Raw genomic sequence first — 7,250 nt, forward strand, 5'->3', positions numbered from 1 at the left:
AGAGGATCACCCTGTAGGTCTATTCTGTGAGACTATATTCTGTCTCCACCACCACTTCATCCCCACCGTTTTCTTTTCTTTTTTTTTTATACCTATTTTTTTAAATTTTGTTTTTCACTATCATGGCCCTTTTGTTTTATTTTGTTCTATTTTTCTTTTTCTTTTATTTTCTGGTCTCTGACCTCTTTGGAATTGTCCAAGGTGTATTTTGCTTAGGTTGTGGTTGATATTTTTGACTCAGCCAGCTCATACAGCTATTCTGCACTGGACAAAATGACTAGAAGGAAGAATTCACCACAAAAGAGAACCAGAAGTAACACTCTGTGCCACAGAACTATTTGATTGTGATTTAAGTAACATATCAGAGATACAATTCAGAAGTACAATTATAAAATTACTGGTGGCTTTGGAAAAAAGCATAAAGGACTCTAAAGATTCTTACTGCAGAATAAAAACCTAATCAGGCTGAAATTAAAAATACTTTAACTAAGATGCAGTCTAAACTGGATGTTCTAACTGCTAGGGTTAATTAGAAGGAGGAGAGAGTGTGTGACATAGAAGACAAGTTGATGGAAAGGAAGGAAGATCAGGAAAAAAGAGAAAAATAATTAAGAACCCATGAAGAAAGGCTTAGGGAAATCAATGATAGGTTGGAAAGGAATAATATTCATAATATTGGGATTCCAGAAGAGGTAGAGAGACAGAGAGAGGACCACAAAATATGTTTGATGAATCATAGCTGAGTATTTCCCTTACCTGGGGAAGGAAAAAGGCATTCATATTCAACAGATAGAGAGGACCCTCCCTTCACCCAGTCAACAAAAACCAATCAACACCCAAATATATAATAGTGAAGATTGCAAATTTCAAAGGTAAAATACTTAAAGTAGCTCGAGACAAGAACGTAACTCATATGGGAAGAAACATCAGATCGACAGCAGACCTGTCCACAGAGATCCACAGGCCAAAAGGGCTGCCATGATACTAAATAAGAAAAACATGCAATCAAGAATATTTTATCCAGGGAAGCTGTCATTCAGAATAGAAGGAGATATAAAGGGCAGCCCAGGTGTGTGATCCTGGACACCCGAGATCAAGTCCCGCATTGGGCTCCCTGCATGGAGCCTGCTTCTCCCTCTACCTGAGTCTCAGCTTCTCTCTCTCTTTGTGTGTCTCTCATGAATAAATAAATAAAAATCCTTAAAAAAGGAGAGATAAAGAGCTTTAAATAGATGGGAACTGAAAGAATATGTGACCACAAAACCAGGTCTGCATGAAACATAAGGTGGGAACCAGTAAGAGAGGAAGGGAACTGAAAGAAACAACCTACAGAAACAGGGACTGTATAGGTAATACAAGACACTAAATTCATATTTTCTATTGTTTTTTTAAGAATAATTACAAAGCTATATTTTAACTTTTTTATTTGTGCATTTAACAATGTGCCCCCCTCAGTGCCAATCACCCTGTCACCCCATCCCCCCTCGCACCTCCCCTTCCACTACCCCTTGTTAGTTTCCCTGAGTTAGGAGTCTCTCATGTTCTATCACCCTCTCTGATATTTCCCGCTTATTTCTCTCCTTTCCCCTATAATCCCTTTCACCATTTTTTATGTTCCCCGTATAAGTGAAACCATATTATGATCGTCCATCTCCGATTGACTTATTTCACTCAGCATAATACCCTCCAGTTCCATCCACGTAGAAGCGAAAGGTGGGTATTTGTCATTTCTAATGGCTGAGTAATATTCTATTGTATATATAGACTACAGTTTCTTTATCTATTCACCTTTTGTTGGACACCGAGGCTCCTTCCACAGTTTCGCTATTGTGGACATTGCTGCCATAAACATTGGGGTACAGGTATTCTGGCATTTCACTTTGGGATGAATTTCACTTTCATTTATATTTGGGGTAAATCCCCAAATGCAACTGCTGGGTCATTGGGCAGATCTATTTTTAACTCTTTGAGGAACCTCCACACAGTTTTCCAGAGTGGCTGCACCAGTTCACATTCCCACCAAACAGTGTAAGAGGGTTCCCTTTTCTCCGCATCCTCTCCAACATTTGTGGTTTCCTGCCTTGTTAATTGTCCCCATTCTCACTGGTGTGAGGTGGTATCTCATTGTGGTTTTGATTTGTATTTCCCTGATGGCCAGTGATGGGGAGCATTTTCTCACGTGCATGTTGGCCATGTCTATGTCTTCCTCTGTGAGATTTCTCTTCATATCTTTTGCCCATTTTATGATTGGATTGTATGTTTTTTTGCTGTTGAGTTTAATAAGTTCTTTATAGATCTTGGAAACTAGCCCTTTATCTGATACGTCATTTGCAAATATCTTCTCCCATTCTGTAGGTTGTCTTTTAGTTTTGCTGACTGTTTCTTTTGCTCTGCAGAAGATTTTTATCCTAATTAAGTTACAATAGTTCATTTTTGCTTCTGTTTCCCTTGCCTTCATGAATGTATCTTGCAAGAAGTTGCTGTGACCAAGTTAAAAAGGGTGTTGCCTGTGTTCTCCTCTAGGATTTTGATGGAAACATGTCTCACATTTAGATCTTTCATCCATTTTGAGTTTATCTTTGTGTATGGTGAAAGAGAGTGGTCTAGTTTCATTCTTCTGCACATGGCTGTCCAATTTTCCCAGCACCATTTATTGAAGAGACTGTCCTTCTTCCAGTGGGTAGTCTTTCCTCCTTTGTTGAATATTAGTTGACCATAGAGTTGAGGGCCATTTCTGGGGACTCATTTCCATTCCACTGATCTATGTGTCTGTTTTTATGCCAGTACCATACTGTCTTGATGATCATAGCTTTGTAGTACAACTTGAAATCCGGCATTGTGATGCCCCCGGTTCTGGATTTCTTTTTTAATAGCCCCCTTTTTAATAGTCTATTTCTTTTTTAAGGGTTATTCAGGGTCTTTTCCAATTACATACAAATCTTAAGATTATTTGGTCCAACTTCCTGAAGAAAGTCTATGGTATTTTGATTGGGATTGCATTGAATGTGTAAATTACCCTGGGTAGCATAGACATTTTCACAATATTAATTTTTCCAATCCATGAGCATGGAATATTTTTCCATCTCTTTGTGTCTTCCTCCATTTCCTTCAGAAGTGGTTTGACGTTTTTAGGGTATATATAATTTACCTCTTTGGTTAGGTTTATTCCTAGGTATCTTATGTTTTGGGTGCAAATGTAAATGGGGTTAATTCCTTAATCTCTCTTTCTTCAGTCTCATTGTTAGTGTATAGAAATGCCACTGATTTCTGGGTATTGATTTTGTATCCTGCCACACTGCCAAACTGCTGAGTGAGTTCTACAAAAACTGGGATGCAGTTTTGGGTTTTCTATATTCATTATCATGTTATCTGTGAATAGGGAGAGGTTGAGTTCTTCTTTGCCAATTTGAATGCATATTTTTACCTTTTGCTGTCTGATTGCTGAGGCCAGGACTTCTAGTACTATGTTGAATAGCAGTGGTGAGAGTGGACATCCCTGTCATTTTCCTGATTTTAGAGGAAAGGCTCTCGGGTTTTCCCCATGGGCTTCTTGTAGATGGCTTTTAAGATGCTGAGGAATGTTACCTCTGTCCCTACACTCTGAAGAGTTTTGATCAAGAATGGATGCTGTATTTTGTCAAATGCTTTCTCTGCATCTATTGAGCGGATCCTGTGGTTCTTGTTTATTCTCTTGTTGATGTGATCTATCACATTGATTGTTTTACAAATGTTGAACCAACCTTGCATCCCAGGAAAAAATCCCAGTTGGTCATGGTTAATAAATTAAGGTACTATTGGATCCTACTTGCTTGTATGTTGTTGAGAATTTTTGCATCCATGTTCATCAGGGATATTGGTCTATATTTCTCCTTTTTGGTGGGGTCTTTGTCTGGCTTTGGAATGAAGGTGATGCTGGCCTCATAGAACGAGTTTCAAAGTACTCCAACTCTTTCTATCTTTCCAAACAGCTTTAGTAGATTAGGTGTGGTTTCTTCTTTAAACATTTGATAAAATTGCCCTGGGAAGCCATCTGGCCCTGGCCTTTTGTGTCTTGGGAGGTTTTTGATGACTGCTTCAATTTCCTCCCTGGTTACTGGCCTGTTAAGGTTTTCTATTTCTTTCTATTCCAGTTTTGGTAATTTGTGTTTTTCCAGAAATGCATCCATTTCTTCTAGATTGCCTAATTTATTGGCGTGTAGCTGCTTATAATACGTTTTTAAAATTGGTTGTATTTTCTTGGTATTTGTTGTGATCTCTCTTCTTTCATTCATGATTTTATTAATTAGAATATTTTCTCTCTCTTTTTTTTAAAATAAGGTTGCTAATGGTTTATCTATCTTATTAATTCTGTCAAAGAACCAACTCTTGGTTTTGTTAATCTGTTCCACAGTTCTTCTGGTCTCTATTTCATTGAGTTCTGCTCGAATCTTTATTATCTCTATTCTTCTGCTTGGTGTAAGTTTTATTTGCTGTTCTTTCTCCAGTTGCTTTAGGTGCGAGGTTAGCTTCAGTATTTGAGAGTTTTTTCCAATTTTTTGATGGATGCTTGTATTGCAATGTATTTCCCTCTTAGTACTGCTTTTGCTGTGTCCCAAAGATTTTGAATGGCTGTATCTTCACTCTCATTAGTTTCCATGAATCTTTTTAATTCTTTAATTTCCTAGTTGACCCATTCAACTTTTAGTAGGATGCGCTTTTACCCCATGCGTGTGAGTTTCTTCCAAAATTTTTCATGTGATTGAGTTCTAGTTTCAAAGCATTGTGGTCTGAGAATATGCAGGGGACAATCCCAATCTTTTGGGGTCTTTAGAGACTTGATTTGTGACTCACTATGTCATCAATCTGGAGAAAGTTCCATGTGCACTTGAGGAGAATGTGTATTCAGTTGTATTCAGATGCAAAGTTTTGTATATATCTGTGAAATCCATCTGGTCCAGTGTATCATTTAAAGCCCTTGTTTCTTTGCTGATGTTCTGCTTAGAAGAGCTGTCATTTGCAGAAAGTGCCGTGGTGAAGTCTCATACTATTAGTGTTTTATTATCTAAGTATGTCTTTACTTTGGTTTTTAATTGATTGATATACTTGGCAGCTCCCACATTAGGGGCAGAAATATTCATGATTATTAGGTCTTCTTGTGGATAGACCCTTTGAGTAAGATATAGTGTCCCTCTTCATATCTTACTACAGTTTTTGGGATAAACTTCAATTTATCTGGTATGAGGATTGCTAGCCCCAGCTTTCTTTAGAGGACCATTTGAATGGTAAATGAGCCTCCAACCTTTCATTTTCAGGCTATAGGTGTCCTTAGGTCTAGAATTAGTGTCTTGTAGACTGAAAATAGATGGGTCTTGCTTTTTTATGTAGTCTGAAACCCCCTTAATATTCCTTACAGAGTTTGTTCATATTCTTTCATTTCTGTCTATCTTGGAAGCTCTGAGGAGAGATAAAGATCTCTCCTTCTATTCTGAATGATAGCCTTTCTGGATAAAGTTTTCTTGGCTGATGTTCTTCTCATTTAGTACCCTGAATATATCATGCTAGCCCTTTCTGGCCTGCCAGGTCTTTGTGAAGATGTCGGCTGTTAATCTGATATTTCTCCCCATATAAGTTAGGGATCTCTTGTCTCTTGCTGCTTTAAGGACTTTCTCTTTATCTTTGGAATTTGCAAGTTTCACTCTTAAATCTCGAGGTGTTGAACAGTTTTTATTGATTTTGGCGGGTGGCCTCTCTATACCCTGGATCTGAATGCCTGTTTCCCTCCCAAATTAGGGAATTTCTCAGATATGATTTGTTCATTATGCTTTCTGACCCTCTGGCTCTTTTGACGTTTTTGGAACCAAATTATAGGTAGATTTTTCCTTCTGAGGCTATCATTTTTTTCCCTTTACCTTTCCTCATGTTTTCTTACTTTTCTCTTTTTTTCTCAGCTTCCTTCCTTGCCATCAACTTGTCTTCTATGTCACTCATCTTTCTTCCACCTCATTAACCCTAGTCGTTAGGACTTCAAGTTTGGATTGCATCTCATTTAATTTCGTTTAATTTTTTTTTTTAATCTTGTCCTGATTAGATCTAAATTCTGCAGTAACGAAATCTGTAAAACCCTTTATGCTTTTTTCCATAGCCACCAGTAGCTTTATAATTGTGCTTCTGATTTGGCTTTCTGATATTGAATTTTAATCTATATTCTGTAACTCTGTGGCAGAGAGTACTATTTCTGATTCTTTTGTGGTGAATTCTTCTTCTAGTCACTTTGCTCTGTGCAGAGTGGATGTGTGAGTGGGCTAAGTCAAAAATATCAACCACGACCTGAGTAAATTTTACCCTAGCTGATTTTGACAAGGTCAGAGAGCAGACATTGAAAATTCCTCACTGTCCTGTGCCCTCTCCACCTCCGCCTGTCCTGGAAGGAGCACAGGGTACTGGGCTGTGTCCCCCGGCACCCTGGGAACTGGGGCCTGTGCTACTGGAATCCCACTCCTGGGGCTGCAGCTCCGGAAGGCAGCAGGCCGCAGCCCCCTCCACCCGGAGCTCCACCTGACCAACCAGCTTCTCCCCGCCAGGTGCACTCTCTGGCCCTTTACTGAGCTTGGCCCACATTCAGTGTTGCATTCTCCCCTGGGAGCACTTCCTCTGTTAGTGACTCTGGGAGACTGGAGGCTCCTGTAGTTCTGCCCAAGTTCCCTGCTGAGTGCCTTTCTGTCTTAGAAGAATCCGTTATGGATTTTTAAAGTTACCACTTCTCTGAGCCTGGGCTTTCTTATCCTGGAGGCTCTTGCCACCCCCTTAGACTGGATCCTTGAGGGGCCCTTCCCCCATTTGATTCTTTTTTATTTTTTTTCCACCTTGTTAGAAGTGAAAACCCTTCTCTCTGAAGCATTCCAGCTATTCTCTTTAAATCTCAGGTCAAATTTGTAGGTGTTCAGGATGATTTGAAAGCTATCTAGGTAATTTGGGGGGACAAGGTGAGTTGAAGACCTTACTCCTCTGCCATTTTGACTCTGTCTAAATTCGTATCTTTTAACAGTTACTCTGAGAATGAATGGGCTAAATGATCCCATCCAAAGTCACAGGGTACCACACTAAAAAAAAGAAACCCCAAACCCATCTATATGCAGTCTATAAGAGGCTCATTTTAGACATAAAGACACCTCCATACTGAAAATGAGGGGGTGCAGAGGCATTTACAATACAAATGGTCTTCAAAGAAAGCAGGGTAGCAATCCTCATATCAGATAAATTAGACTTTATTC

The sequence above is a fragment of the Canis lupus genome, chromosome 18 (assembly GCF_048164855.1).
Source record: "Canis lupus baileyi chromosome 18, mCanLup2.hap1, whole genome shotgun sequence".
NCBI lineage: Eukaryota > Metazoa > Chordata > Mammalia > Carnivora > Canidae > Canis > Canis lupus.